We start from the raw sequence: 15,402 nt of genomic DNA, 5'->3' as shown, positions 1-15,402 counted from the left end.
TGTTGAGATATGGAAAGTGACTTGAGATGGATCCATAATTCACATCTTTAAGCATCTTCACTCCTTTAGTGATTTATTTTCTCTGCCAATTTTCTTCTTTCTACTCCTTCCCTGAAGGCATTAACCTCTTGCCTATGAACAATCCCACAGGCACTGGTCACCCTCAGCCAAGTGGCCAGTACTCAAGTGTAAGCCTTGACAGTGAGTATCAGCAGGCTATCAGACTGCATAGGGCCATCACAGCTGAACCCTAGATTACATGCTGCTGTCCCTGGAATGGGGCTCGAACCCATGACCTTTTGATTCTGAGGTGAGAGTGCTACCACTGAGCCAAGGCTGACGCCTTGGGAAAATATTCACCTGGTGGGCGGGCAGGTGCCACTGGAGATAAATCGTTTCTGCACAATCAAAGGATTTTGTTTTAAATTGAGAAACCTAAGTGACTGGCCAAGGCCCACAATGCTTGACACCATCAAGTTTAGTCACACCTGTGGCACTTGTTTGAAAAGACCAGAAGTGAAGATGAAAGTAGTCAAGAGGCAGAGATTAGGTGACTGCCAAACTTGGGTTTTTAACAGCCTCAAGTAGGAGGAAGGAAAGGTCTGCGGGAGATACGGATTGCCACGTTTTGAGATCCTGGGAAAGAAGGAGTTAGAAGAGGAAACTGGACGTTGAGTCCTGCTCAAAACACAGTGAGGGTGCCGACTAGTGTAATGTCAACATGGAATGAATAAGAGAAGAAAGTTCAGAGCAGCAATTACCACAGTTAGGTGAAATATGAAGGACAATTCCGCAACATGCACTCCCAGGGAGGTTGGCACTTGCAAGGAGACTATCTGAAGAATGCAGCCAGTGATTTCCCATTTACTTGCAAGCATATTGGATAATATTTGTGGTGTTTGGCTCCCTCTAGTAGTAAATCTATTCACTGCATCTTGCTATATAACATGGTTTATATACAGAGCACAGAATATGACTTTGGGTTACTGTGTTCTACGGAAAGTTGGGAATTGCCAGCCATTGTTATCTTTTTCCTGTAGTTTTAAAGGACTTTGGTACACTTTTGACAAATATCAGTGTTTCTTCCTTTTCTAATGTGCAATTGTACAAATGAATCAGGTTCAGAAACCATATAAAATACATTTGTGGAAGTGCAGTTGCTCTGAGGCACTGTGTTGTCTTTACCAGGGCATTCTGAGAGAGAATAATTAAAGGTCAAGCTCCTCACCCCACTCCTTTAAAATTCAATCAACGTGGATAATTTTCCAGAAGATTCTACAAGAAACACTGGAGACTACTAGAAGCTAAATAACAATTCTAAATTGGCATTTCATGCACATTTTTAGACTGATGAAAGAAAATATTAAACATTGCATCACTGGTAGACAATGAAGTCTTTTTTAGAAGAATGAAGAAGCCATAATTCACAAGTACCACAGGTTTGACTAAATTCAGAGTGTTTTTAACATCCAAATCAGACTGTCAGTAATACCCCATCCATCGGTGGTGCTTTCTTGGGTTGATTTAACTATTATAAATGAGTTCAGGGACTGGATTTTCAATGATACTTCATTGCTAAGCACCAAGTCACTTCATCACCCAGGAGTTCATTATTATGTTCTTAATGGGACCTAGCAGTCCCATTAAGAACATAAGGACACAATAACATCACCAGCTTGACCAGCCAGTGGTTTTGTTTTATTATTTTAGTGAAAGGCGCAAATAACATAAACTGAATCTTTGATATTCACAGCACCATTTTTTAAAATCAATATTCTGGAACATTCACTCACAATGAATAAACTGAACTATACTCATAAAGGTCACAAGTTAATTTTACAATCTTTAGAACAGAATGGGAATGTTGGTTTTTATTCCACAACAGGAGTAGTTTTCTAAGAAAGCTATTGGTTCTGTAACGTGCTACCAGGTTTCACTGCTACCCGTTCCATTCTCAATTGAACCTGATTGAAACTGGCTGAGCTTTGTAAGCACTGCAATAGACAGTACTTTCAATGAATTAGCTTCAGAAATAAGGGAGAAATGTCAATAATTTGTTTGATTTTTGGCTATTCACCTCTCTCAGAAGATTGTATAAAGTTGGGTAGAGTCAATGACAGTGTAACTTGTACACGGTCTGTTGGATGGGTCAGTGGCCTCCTCTCACTCTACATTTTTTAAGGGCAGATTTTCCTGCCACTCATTCCTGCCCCAATGCCGGACAGGAACAGGAAACCTAGAGTGACCTGCTCCTTTCCGGGGCCAGGCCCATGCCCTGTCGGGGATAGTGCCAGCAAAAGGAGCAGGAAATTTGGACTTTTACTTCTGGGACTTGGGTTCAAATGTAGCTCAGACTATTGTGATGAAAGTTTCCTCTGTCAGATATATGTGTTGGGATCCTTTGTGAAATGAGTTAGGCAGTTTAATCCAGTAGTAGGCATGGACCTACAACACAAAACTGCCCTGATTTTGGCACTAATTGTTGATTTTGTTCAGAGAGTCACTTGATGACTTGAATTGAAAGGAAAAATATCATAAAGGTATAATAGGAGGAGTATTCTTCTGACGTAGTTGCTGAGGTACATTGTCGAGGCAGGTTAGGGAGAATCTGGCTTTGCTCTACCCGATCTGGCAGCGCTTGAGGTAGATACTGGATACCTTTGATGGGGAAGTGTCCCATTACCAGAACTGGCATCACTCACCCTCATGAGAACAACATTCCCACATAAACATTAAAGAAAAATTTCATCAAATAAACCTAACATGAGCCACAGAAGGACAATATGTTTGAATATTTCTGACCTACAACAGTCATTGGCCATTATTCAGTGATTGGATGATTCTGATGTTAAGATGTTGCCTTCTCAATGCTTCAGGGTGAGTAAGTTTTACACAGTTATAAGTTTTTGTTTAACTTTCATACCTGGTGATGCAGTGGGAGGGAGCACAGCCATCAAGGGAGTAGGTATGTCACTAATAGTCACAATGGCAGAGCCTGTCAGACTGGTAGCACCCACTGAGTTCCCATGTATGTATGACCAGGTGTCAGTAATACCTCACTTGCATGACAGTTGTAATAATCCCCAATATGTTTCCACTACCATATGACTGGTGTGGGTGGTGGTGCTGTTACTGACGTTTGTGCAGGTATGAGTGCTGGTCCAGTTGTACTTTATTAGCAATGTTTTTTTTCTAACGGGTCTTGCTAAATGTATTGAAAGGATCAGCCTCCTCTGTCCCTCTGCCATGTTCTTTGAAACACATTTTACAATACATCCTAACTGACAAATGACCAAAAGGTCAAGTCATGTTATGTGAACAAAGAAGATGGCAAAGGCCTTATTCAGAATCTTCTATAAAGTTAGGCAACAATGGAGGAACCAGTGCAAAAACAACAATAACTTGCATTTAGATACCTCCTTTAACATTGAAAATGCCCCAACAGTGTAGAAAAGGAACAGGTACTCAGCCTTTGCAGTTTAGGGGAGATGACTGAAACCCTGAACAAAGAGGTACGTTTTGAAAAGGCTTTTGGAGAAGAGGGTAAAGAGGTGGACTGGTTTGAGGAGAGAGTTCCAAAGAAGAGAATTCAGACGGCGAAAGGCTCTGCCACCAAAAGCGGAGTGGAGGGAGGGGAGATGCACAGGAGGCCAGAGTCAGAAGATGTGGTAGGGAATGTAAGGCTGGAGCAGATTGTAGAATTAAATTGGGACTAGGTGATGGGAGAATTTGTAAATGAGGATTTTAGGTTGAATCCATTTGGAGATGGGGAGCTGATGCAGGTCAGCAAGTAATGGGCGAACAAGGCTTACTGCAGCATAGGATGTGGGCACCAGAGTTTTGGATTGTGGGCACCAGTTATGGATTGTGGGCAGCAAAGTTTACTGAGGGTGGAGTTTGGGAGGGTGGCAAGGAGGGCATTGGAGAAGTTGAGTATGGAGGCGGAAAAGGCATGGATAAGAGTTTTGACGGCAGTGGGGCGAGGAAGGGGTGGAGGCAGTAATAAGTGGCCTTAGTAATGGAGAAGATATGGGACTTGAAGCTCAACTCTGAATCAAGTAGAATACCAAGGTTGCATGCTATCTGGTTCAGTCTAAGTGAGCAACTAGGGGAGGAGTTGATAGCAGGATTGTATGATTTTTGGCTGGGGCCAAAAACAATTGCTTTAGTCTTCCTGGTATTCGTTTGGAGAACATTTCTGGCTCACCCCACGACTTAATGTCTACCTGGCAGTTTAATAGCATGGAGGTGGTCATGTGGTCGAGAGAAATGCTGGAGAAGTAGAGCTGGGTGTCATCAGCATACATTTGGAAGAAAAGTATTAAATGAATTTAATGTCTCACAACAAATACCTTGTTTGCTGATTATAATGCATGTGAGCAAAAACTGTGAATGACTATTGATGATCAAGGTGTTACGTTTTAACTGCTTTCCTATTGAGAAAGGTCATTGCAAGATAAATATGATCATCCCATTGCCATCATACCTGCCCCTTCATGCGAATGTCTTCCATGCAGTAAAAAGATACAATGCCCACATATGTTGAGGCAAATTGAAAACCACAGACCGACAACCCAATCAATGTGAAAAGTAATCGGTTGCAATGAAATAGCAGTTTTTTCAGGCAGGAGTTTCCTCACCCTTTCCACTGTTTGGGTGGTTATGGGGCAGGTGGGAGTAGAAAATTACACTGTGACATTGAATCCTTCCCCATTTTTGCTGTGACATATTTCCCAGGGTCACTTTCACCAGATGCCAGGAGTGCCCAACCCCAATACGGGTACACACATCTAAATGAAGCAGTATTGACATCACATATTCATTAATATTGGCTTAACAAGTCTGGGCACTAGGAATGCCAGAACAAACAGGCATCTAGTGTTGATAGGGCAACTGCACCTCATGAAATTACTTAAACAAGCAATGCATTTGGTTCAATCCATGGATAGACCATGGCTGAAGACATCCAGATCAATAATTGCTGGTGTTTCTTGGAGACAACAATTTTTTTCTAATTCCTTGAGGCTGCCTGCCCCTTTAAGCTGCTGCAGGTGTTCAACTCTTCCATTTCTCATGCCTCCCCTGTCCCCTCAAGCTCCCAAATGCAGGTGGGGGGTGGGACGGTGGGGGGTGGGATAGTGGGGGGGGGGGCGGTGGAGGAAAACCGCCAGGAGCCCAACTGAACAATGTAAATAAGACTGACTCTGGGAAATTTGCCGGGGTCACTGTGGGGTCAGTTGGGCAGATGCGAGTCCTGCCCTGCCACACATTTGATGACATTGCTGCCTGAACAGCAAACTTGATCTCAATGGTGAGTCACTATTTGCAAGTATTCCTTAGCTTATCAGCAAAGTTTTAATAAACATTTCAAGAAATGATACCTAATCATGGAGTTCTGCCTGAAACCCGAATATTCCATATCAAGTGACCGCATGAAGTCTGGTCAAATGCCCAATGTCCCCAAATTTACAAGATAACGGTTACCAAATAAATCTGCAGGTGTTACTGCTTTGCAAGGCTGCAGTTTAAGTAACAACTTGCACAACAGTGGATTATCATAAAACGGGAAAAATTCCTCTCTTGACCAACTTTAGTGAAAGTCTTTTTGAAAGAAATGGTTTTCTCTTTTTCTCTTATCTCTACTTTTTCACGAGAATTAGTAAAGTCTTGAATACAACCCCAGACAGCTTATTGGTAATCTGTGAGGCTAAACCTAGTGGTTGAATGGCAGCAGCATCCTGGAAGATCAGATGAAGAGGGGTGGAAGGAGGCTTGTGCAGAGCATAAATGCCGGCATAGACCCAGTTGGTCCGAATGACCTATGCCTGTGCTGTAGATTCTACGTAATTCTGGTTATTGTCCTGAAACTGTGAAGAGTATTTGGAATTCTTTTAATGCTGTCACAAATCAGAAGGATAGAGGCAGAGCTTGTGCAATGCTGAATTGCAATTCAGGCTAATTCTTCATCCACATGGCTAATGAAACAATTATCAGGCACCATTACTTTTCATAGTACACCCTGTCTGCTCTGCCTCAGTTGGCTAAATTGGCAAAAAAATTAAAAATTAATCAAAATAAAGCTGCTGTAACACGTTCTGGAATTGAGATGGAATGAGTAGTAATAGTACAATGATTTGACACAAGCACCTTGGCTCAAAGCAACTTGAACAGCAGAAAATTTGGACTGCATTTAAATGAAACCCATGAGTATCTGATTCAGTTGGCAGTGGATCAACACAGCTGCTTTCTCAGTGCGTGTACCTAACACATCTACCTCTGAGTCTATAAATTAGATGGACTAGAGTATCCCAAAGGTATCTTTGGTAGAATAACAACAACTATATTCATTAAAGAGAAACACCCTGCTTCCTTCTGTTTTGGGGAATTAGAATGGCACCATATGGTAATATTGCACAGCACACAACTTTACACTGATTACAGAAGGGATGGCATAAAATGACACCTGATACCATTACAGTGAGAACTCAGCAATTCCTAGTACCCATTGCTCATATTTGTCCATGATCTAGTGAGGGTCCACCCTGCCTCCATGGGCACTTCTATTCCAGAGCAGGCTCTGATCTCCTTTCTGCTACCAACTTCAGATGGACTGCTGGACGTTGTCGGATAAAACAAAAGCAGTCGATTGAAACAAAAGAAAGGCAAGTTATCAATGAAGACAGCCCAGAGCACATGGCATTCTGTACAACAGCCCCATCCACCATCCTGGAAACCTTCTTAACAACACGCATGGGGCAGATTTTCCTCTTTAATGCTTGAGCATAAAGCATCGCCTGAGTTTATCGCACGGAGGCAAATTGGGCTGAAGGATCACATGACCATAATGATTCTGCCCAATTCTATGGGGTAGATCAGCTTTAACTAATCTTTGCCTGAAAGGCTAAAACTTCACTGAGCATTTAAGCTAGATAAACACGAGGGAGAAAGGAATTGAAGGATATGCTGAAAGGGATCGATGAACTAGGGAGGGAGAAGGCTCCTATGGAGCATTAACGCCAGTATGAGCCTGTTGGGCTGAATGGTCTGTTTCTGTGCTGTACTTTCTATGTAATTCCATGTACTATATCACCTGTGTTACATGGGCAGCTGTTGCCAGTAAAAGAATAGAAACCATGTAAGGGATAATTTAAAAATAACTTATAGATTGTAAGCGCCAGCTGGAATACCATACACATGTTGAACTATGACCCGGCAAAATGGATCCCTGGCCCTCACATGCCCGTTCCATGCATTGGGACCGATCCCACTGACCGAAAAATCCACCGATTGTGTCGACCCATTACATGTGAGTGTTTATTTAGGAACACATTGGCTTTCAATGTGTCACACAATTGAAATGTAATTAAATGGAGCATTGAATGTACACATTCCTCTCATACTGAGTAATCCAACTCAAAAATGAATTTCTATTGACATCAAGTAGCACCTTTGCATTGGTAAATGTTAGCAGAAATGTTAGTGTCATGCCCTCTGTAATTTACAGAAGACGTAATAGCTCCCAAGTAGTACTCTGCTTAAAGGGGAAGTGTATTCGACTGAACTGCCCCAGAGAATTTGCCAGAGAATATATCGGTACTATCAGTCATATCTCTCAATCGTTCCAGTTTTATACTTCAGAACTGCGGGCCAGTGTCAACCATTCAGCTTCACTGAGATCATGACTAGAAACATTGAGCTAAAGACAGAACTCCCCATTTATGAATCATTAAAGCAGACATAGGTTTCATACAAGGGAAATTATACACAAAATGCCTGCTCCAAGACTGCCTCTGACAAACATTTGAACCTGATAATTAGAGGCAACTAAAAGGCACCACAAATTATTGATATGTTCCTACATAAAGTTGACAGGAAATCAATTGTAAAACGGATTAATCCAGAGGGAGGGAGGCGAAACAGAATTGAGTGGGTATAACAATGATCTGTTATCTGCAACCATTGGTGGTGGGGGAATGGCCAAGTGATAGCTCAGATATGATGAGAGCATTATTGAAATCGGAGCCCATGTGTTGTAAATGTTACACTCTCCGGCATCCCCAGTGAGAGTAGAATGGTTTAACAGCTGAAATAGTGAGATATCGTCAGCTCTATCAACTGGATATCAGGGCATACATGAGCCGGGATATTCCACAGGGTGAGCTGTTAACAAATTACAATCAGAGCTAAATATGGCTGGCAACCATTTGTATTTTGCACTACTGCTGGTAATCACCAGATTGAAATATTCAAGTAACCACCCATTGGGGTTTAGGCCATAAACACAGTCACCACCAACTGAGAGGTGAAAATTGTGCCTGAGCCATAAATGCGGCTCATTCTCCCCAACATCTCATCTGGAAGCTCAGAAGACAGGTGAGTAATTCTGCCTTCCCCAATTAGGCTAGTCCATGGTTTGAGTGGTAACCAATCACTGGCAGCAAAATCATTTCACTTGGCTATCACTGTCACTGCCAGAGGGAAATCTAATGTTGGGGGAAGATTTCCTCTGTGCACTAAATCTAATGCATTTTATAGATTCACTGCAATCCTTCAAAATGTTCCTGAGAGTCAAGAGCCTAGAAATTGGATTGCGATGTGTCTGTTTTACAGGTATGTAAGAGTCCAATATGGCAGGTGGTGTGCATGTGTTTATTCCATGCCAGAAGTGCGCCAGAAGAGCAAGAGTGTTCCTCCCAGCTCCACATTAAATCTGCAGGCTGATGCCGGACTTAAGTTGCTTCGGCCCCAGCCCCCACAACACCCCCCACCCCCACACTCCGCTCCCTCCGCACCCCACCCCCCAGACTCTGCTGAGGACCTCGGCCGGCGACTGTGCTGGCCAAATTTGCTCTTGTTCCATGATCGGCGAGCTGCCTCTGGGGCCGTTACTGGCGCTCCCAGTTTGCCAGTAATAAATGAGGCCGGTGGACCAATTTACCCTGGTCCTGCCGCCGGCCTCATTAGCCGTGCGCGGTGTGTGCAGCATAGGGAGCCTGCCCAATTTGGACATGATCCAATTTCTAGGCCAAGGTCTCAGTTATAGAAGGTTGATGGAGGGGTAGCTCTAATTATTGACCCTGTGGTTTCTTGGCACTTGCTTTGGGGGTCGGAGGGGAATATCCCATATTTTCACTAAATTGACTTAAGATTCTCTGTCTGTTTTTTTGGCCTCTCCCAGGAGATTGCCTATAGGGCGAGCTGCAGGCTGCACCTTGTCTGAATGGGACAAGGTAGATGGACTGTTGGTCTTTTCCAATGTTCATAAATCATTAAGAAACATTTTACCACACACAGGGCAAAATGGAGATCATCCCTATATTGTGTGCTTACCACCAACCCAAGGGTTTAAAGCCCCTTGTACCTCACTTTGTCCTACTGAATCAGTGTTATTTTAATTAATAAATTCTTTAGTTACTTATTTCAAAGCAGTGGAAAATCCAACAAATTTGGTTTTTTTCTGCCTATTTTTTCAGAAGCCATTGCATTTGGAGTTAGAGTAAGGTTATTGAAACTATCAAGTACTTAACAGAGAGAGCTCGCCGTTCCAAGTCTGAGGGGACAGTTCCTCATGACACCAACTCATCTAACCAAGGTTTGAATTCTTCTGACCATAAAAGAAAATTTATTATAAAAAGAGGTTTGAAAGTAATTAACATATTTTAATTCTTCAGCTGTATCTATTGTGTCCTCTCCCCTCTTTGGTTTGATCAGTTTTATAAAGGGACATCCCCAGCCTATCCATGCCAGTTCTGATGAAGGGTCCCACCAAAGAGTTAACGAACCTTTCTCATTCAGATGCTGATCACCTGCAATTCATTCTTTTATTTTTGCTTGAAATCGTAGTCTGTTATAAGATTACCATGATCTCATTGAATGGCGGAACAGGCTCGAGGGGCTGAATGACCTACTCCTGTTCCTGTGTTCCTATGTAATAAGGTTAGTAATACCTGAGTTCATCATAACCAGGTTAGCGATTGCCAAGTTTGTAGTAATAGTTACTAATGGCAGCTGGTTATAATAAGCTCAGACTATTCTTCAAAATCTAGGAGCCAGGAAGTGAATGTAACCATTTGTTCTTTGTAAGAATATAGTCTACAACCTGTTGACCGGAGGTCACCGGTTACGGTTATTGGTTTAGTACAAAGAGGAGAAGAGTCAATTCTCTCTTAATTCTCAATTCGCTTTATTAACATTGTTAGATCATGTACATATAGCTTATATGTCTGGTTAGATATAGGCATGCAGTTTACAGCAGGTTATACAGTTTTATACCCAAACTAGGATTTAAATGCACACCCACTAGGTTTCTCTGACACTCCCTGAGTGGTCACAGAATAGAAAGGATATTATGTTACCCGGAAAGGAGAGCTGACGCTGGCCAGGCGTTCCGTTCTTTCTCTCTTGACGTCGTCTCCACGTCCTGACGTAGGGTCTTCCACTTCCGCGATGGTTAGTCTCCGGAGTTTCGCACTGGCACCAAGCCTACAATTCTTCACTCTTATCCCAAGTCTTATCTCTTCGAGCTTTGTTGTCTTTCTCCTGTTGGCTTAGATTTGCTCGAGTGGTCGGTGTCATCCCCTGATTGATTCTGTTCCAAGGGGTTAGGTAGCATTACCTCATTACTCCTTTTCTAAATAAGGACTGGTGTCTCATCACATCCCCTTTGTCTCTTCGAAGCGTAGCTAATTCAAACCGGTTCCGGCCAGCCCAGACCAGTGACTGAACTCCAGGTTACTTCAGTTCAAAAGTTACTTTTGCCTGAGTGTTAGCAATTCGGAATAAACTCAGTAGTTATTTTTGCAGCCCCTGGCCAACAAACCAATGAGCCATACCTGACCTTGGAATTTTGAGTGACAGGTAATTATTACTAGTGACAATCATAATTAAATTCAGTCTAACGCTTGAGAATTACTAAAGCTTTGCTTTCACTGAAATAATAATAATTTAGAAACTTTGTTTTTAGGATTGGTGCATAATAGCTTGTCCCTGATGAACTGAAACAATGATAGGTCCGCATAACAATCTCGTAACAATATGAATTAAAGCGGAAGAACACCAGAAGGTAAGAAAATATGGAACAAAGAAGGCCCATTTAGCCTGTGGAGCCCATACATTTGTGGGAAACATTTCCTCTGTGCATTATGTACAAGAAAATTGTAAACCCATTAATAAGAAGCAGGTTTATGATTCCATAGCACCCAGTGGAAATGTTCATCTCTGCCCCCCACACCCCCTCACCACCCCCCATTGCAATGGTATATATTTGCCTCAATTTATTTAATCTCCTGCGGGTTTCGGCTAGAATCATAGAATCATAGAATGATACAGCACAGAACGAGTCCATTCGGCCCATCGTGGCTGGGCCGGCTCTTTGAAAGAGCTATCACATTAGTCCAACTCCCCTGCTCTTTCCCCGTGGCCCTGCAAATTTTTCCCCTTCAAGTATTTATCCAATTCCTTTTTGAAAGCCACGATTGAATCTACTTCCACCGTCCATTCAGGCAATGCATTCCAGATTATAACAATTCGTTGCGTAAATTTTTTTTTCCTCATGTCACCTCTGGTTCTTTTGCCAATTACTTTAAATCTGTCTTCTGGTTACCAACCCTTCTGACACTGGAAACAGTTTCTCCATATTTACTCTATCAAAACCCTTCATGATTTTGAACACCTCTATGAAATCTCCCCTTAACCTTCTCTGCTCTAAAGAGAACAACTCCAGCTTGTCTCGTCTCTCCACGTATCTGAAGTCTTTCATCCCCGGTACCATTCTAGTGAATCTCATCTGCCCCCTCTCTAAGGCCTTAAAGTGTGGTGCCCAGAATTGACCACAATACTCCAGCTGGGGCATAACCAATGTTTAATAAAAGTTTAGCATAACTTCCTTGCTTTTGTACTCTATGGGCCCGATATTAGGAGGGAGGCAGGTTGGTAGTGAGGGGTCGACAGGGCGCGTCGGTAATGCGCCATGAAATCGGGGTGCTCTGCACCCGATCGCAGCCAAATTGAATGTACTTCCGCGTGCTTCCGGGTTTCCTGTTCCAGACCTGCGCAGCGGGCGCACTGCGCACCCGCATCACAGGCTGTCGGCAGGAGGAGCCCTATTTAAAGGGGCAGTCCTCCAATGCTCCTCCTGCAGCAAAGAACCAAAATAATAGAATGGAGCAGGCCAGAGGCAAGGCTGCTCCAAGGTTTTTTGACTCCTCACTCCAGGTGCTGCTCGATGGGGTGAGGAGTAGGAGGGAAATGTTTTTCCCATCTGATGGGAGGAGGTGGCCTTCCTCTGCCACCAAGAAGGCCTGGCTCGAGGTGGCAGAGGAGGTCAGCAGCAGCAGCAATGTCGGCCGAACCTGGGTCCAGTGCAGGAAGCGCTTTAATGACATAACCAGGTCAGCCAAAGTGAGTATACTTACGCATTCTCCCACATTCCGTCTTCCACATCACCTCCACCACCGCACAACTCCTTCTGCACTGCCACCACAACACTCTCGCATCACTCCTCACATCCACTCAACCATCATCCTCACCTTGCCTGCACTTACTCACCGCCCCAGTTCCCATTCGAACACTACCACACAATCCAATCCTCATACAATCTCATGGCTATGTCTCAAACGCACCCTCCCATGCATCTCCTTCACGGTCACCCTCACCCACACCAATGCATGCAGCGGGTCACGATGCAACCATCACTCAATCACGTCTCTCTGTGTTTTGCCTTGATAGGAGAAGAGATGCCAGAATGCCCGGGAGAGGGCAAGGATCGGAGGGGGGCCCGCCACACCAGGTGGTCCTAACGGATGCGGAACAGCAGGCAATGGAAATAAGCCGGACGCTGGAGTGCCTGTCCGTGGCGGACACTGAGACTGGGAGCGCACAAACGGCTGGTGACAGAAATCTAACACTCAGAACTCATGATAGCAAATGATCTTAACATCACTTGGCATCTGCAGCACCTTAACATCTGTCCACATGCTTAATATTTCTTTCTGTTCTCTTGCAGGGCCATCTGTGAGCGCCGTGACTGCAGAGGGCGATTCCTCAGAGGGCCTGCTGGCCTCTGATGGGGCATCATCACATCTGAGCCAGCCATCCACCAGCGCAGATACACACACGTTGGTGGGTCCCCGTCCTCACTTAGTTGGGCTTGCACATGCTGAATCATCACGCACATGTGAGTACGAGCAGACCCTGGTGGCAGGGGCAGCCGTGGAGAGTCCGCGTCGGTGGGAGAACTCTTCTCCAGGCTGTGCTCAGCTGAACCCAGATGCTGAACCCTGAGGGCCAGCCATGAAAAGGAGAGCCATCGAGGGCCAGCAGCACATTGCCGAGGTACTTGAACAGTTGCCACGTGCACTCTCCACAATCGCGCAGAGGATGGAGGAGTCCAACTCCTGCATGAGTGGAATACTGTCACAGGGATGTGAAGGCATCTCTGAGATAGTGTCGCAGATAGGTGCGGGAATGTCTGCGATGGAGGAAAGGCTAGCCTCCATCAAACTTCAAGCACGGCTCAACAACGAGTCCGTTCAGGCCCTGACAACGGCCGTTTGGATTCAGGGTGAGCAACATTCTGCCTCCTTAAACAGGCTGACAGATACATGACAACTGGCCTTCCAAGGCTTCACACAAGTTCTCCAAGCTGTCGTCCAGCAGGGTGGAAGGAGTGATGTGGGCCTGGGCCAGGAGAGGGATGATGGTGAAAGGGGACATGGAAGTGGGGACGCCACTCAAAGCGCTCCCACGTCTCACCCGTTGCCCCCCTCTCAACCAGTAACCGCAATGCTGCCTCCTCTCCAGGTGGTCGAGTCTGCCCCTGCACAAAGGGTGTCTGCGCAAAGCATCTCATCGGTCAGGGCATGGATGTGCTGTGCAGGTGGATGTGTCACAGCACTGTGTTGTGGAGCTCCACATGTCAGAGGTGGACGGCGTGGCTGGCGATGCTGGTGATGCTGTTCGTCCTCTGATGAGGTCATGACTGCAGCTATGGCGGCCCCCATCCACAAGATATACGTTTAAGGGGGTCCGCAAGGTAGGTAAATGTGTCTGCACACCAGAGTTGAGGTTCCAAGTTGGTGAATTTTAGTGTTAGGAGGAGGGTGGTGGACGCCAAACTTTGTCCAAAGTGACAGAGTGGCCTCCTGCAATGAGTGAGGGCTCCCCCCCGACCTGTCAAATGGACCTTTGCAGCTCCCACAGGGCTGGTGTCTGCAACACGTCTGTTTCAACTGGGAGTGTTTCCCACAGCACGGGAAACACGCTCTGTTGACATGAAAATTCCACCCCTCCTAAAATATCTTCCCAATCAGGTCTGCAAACGACCTGAACTATCTAATTAATTGGTTTAAGTGGGATCCCGCCGGCTTTAATTGCCGGTGGGAGACCCGCATGCGGGGGCTGCGCGCGCATCTAAGCGCATCACTGGGGAACCCGGAATTGGGCGGGTTGGAGCCGGGCTCCGGACCCACCCCGGGAATCCCAAATTTTAGCAGCCCCCCCGTCACGAACGTACCCGCTCGGACATCCGAAGATCGACCCCCATGTCTCTATTTATAAAGCCCAGGATTCTAAATGCTTTTTTAACAGCCTTCTCAACTTATCCTGCCACCTTCAAAGACTTGTGTACACACCCCCAAGCCTCTCTGTTCCTGCACCCCCTTTAAAATTGTACCACGTAGTATATATTGCCTCTCCTCATTCTTCCTACCAAAATAAATCACTTCATACTTCTCTGCGTTAAATTCCATCTGCCATTTGTCTGCCCATTTCACCAGTCTGTTTATGTCCTCCTGAAGTCTGTTACTATCCTCCTCACTGTTTATTACATTTCCGAGTTGCATGTCATCTGCAGACTTTGAAATTATGCCCTGTATACCCAAGTCCAGGTCATTAATATATATCAAAAAGTGCAGTGTTCCCAACACCGACCCTTGGGGGACACTTTGCACATTTCTGTCCAATCTGAAAAATAACCGTTCACGGCTACTCTCTGCTTTCTGTCCCTCAGCCAATTTTGTGTCTACACAGTTACTGCCCCTTCAACCCCATGGGCTTCAATTTTGCTAACAAGTCTATTCAGTGGTATTTTAATAAATGCCTTTTGAAACTCCATATACACAACATGCACTATTCCCATCAATCCTCTTCATTACTTCATCAAGGAACTTAATCAAGTTCATTTATTAACGCATATTTTCTCAAGTGCCAATTAATTTCATCCCGGATTATTGTCTCTAAAAGGTTTCCGATCACTGACATTAGGCTGACTGGCCTGTAATTGTCGGGTTTGTACCTCTACCCTTTCTTGAACAGGGGTGTAACATTTGCAACCCTCCAGTCCTCTGGCACCACTCCCAGATCTAAGAAGGACTGGAAGATTGTGGCCAGAACCTCCACAATTTC

General features: G+C 44.7%; 1 long non-coding RNA gene across 1 annotated transcript in view; it reads left to right on the top strand.

Moving 5' to 3' along the window:
- The window catches only part of LOC137300159 (uncharacterized), a 36,697-nt gene extending 27,132 nt beyond the window's left edge, over nt 1-9,565 (top strand). The window contains exon 3 of the long non-coding RNA XR_010958037.1: nt 9,474-9,565. This is a non-coding gene — a long non-coding RNA (uncharacterized lncRNA). The remainder of the gene's footprint in view (nt 1-9,473) is intronic.
- The last annotated feature ends 5,837 nt before the right edge of the window (nt 9,566-15,402 follow it).

The sequence above is a fragment of the Heptranchias perlo genome, chromosome 30 (assembly GCF_035084215.1).
Source record: "Heptranchias perlo isolate sHepPer1 chromosome 30, sHepPer1.hap1, whole genome shotgun sequence".
Taxonomy (NCBI): Eukaryota; Metazoa; Chordata; class Chondrichthyes; order Hexanchiformes; family Hexanchidae; genus Heptranchias; species Heptranchias perlo.
The sequence above is the reverse complement of the archived record's forward strand: the minus strand, read 5'-3'. Positions and strand labels throughout refer to the sequence as shown.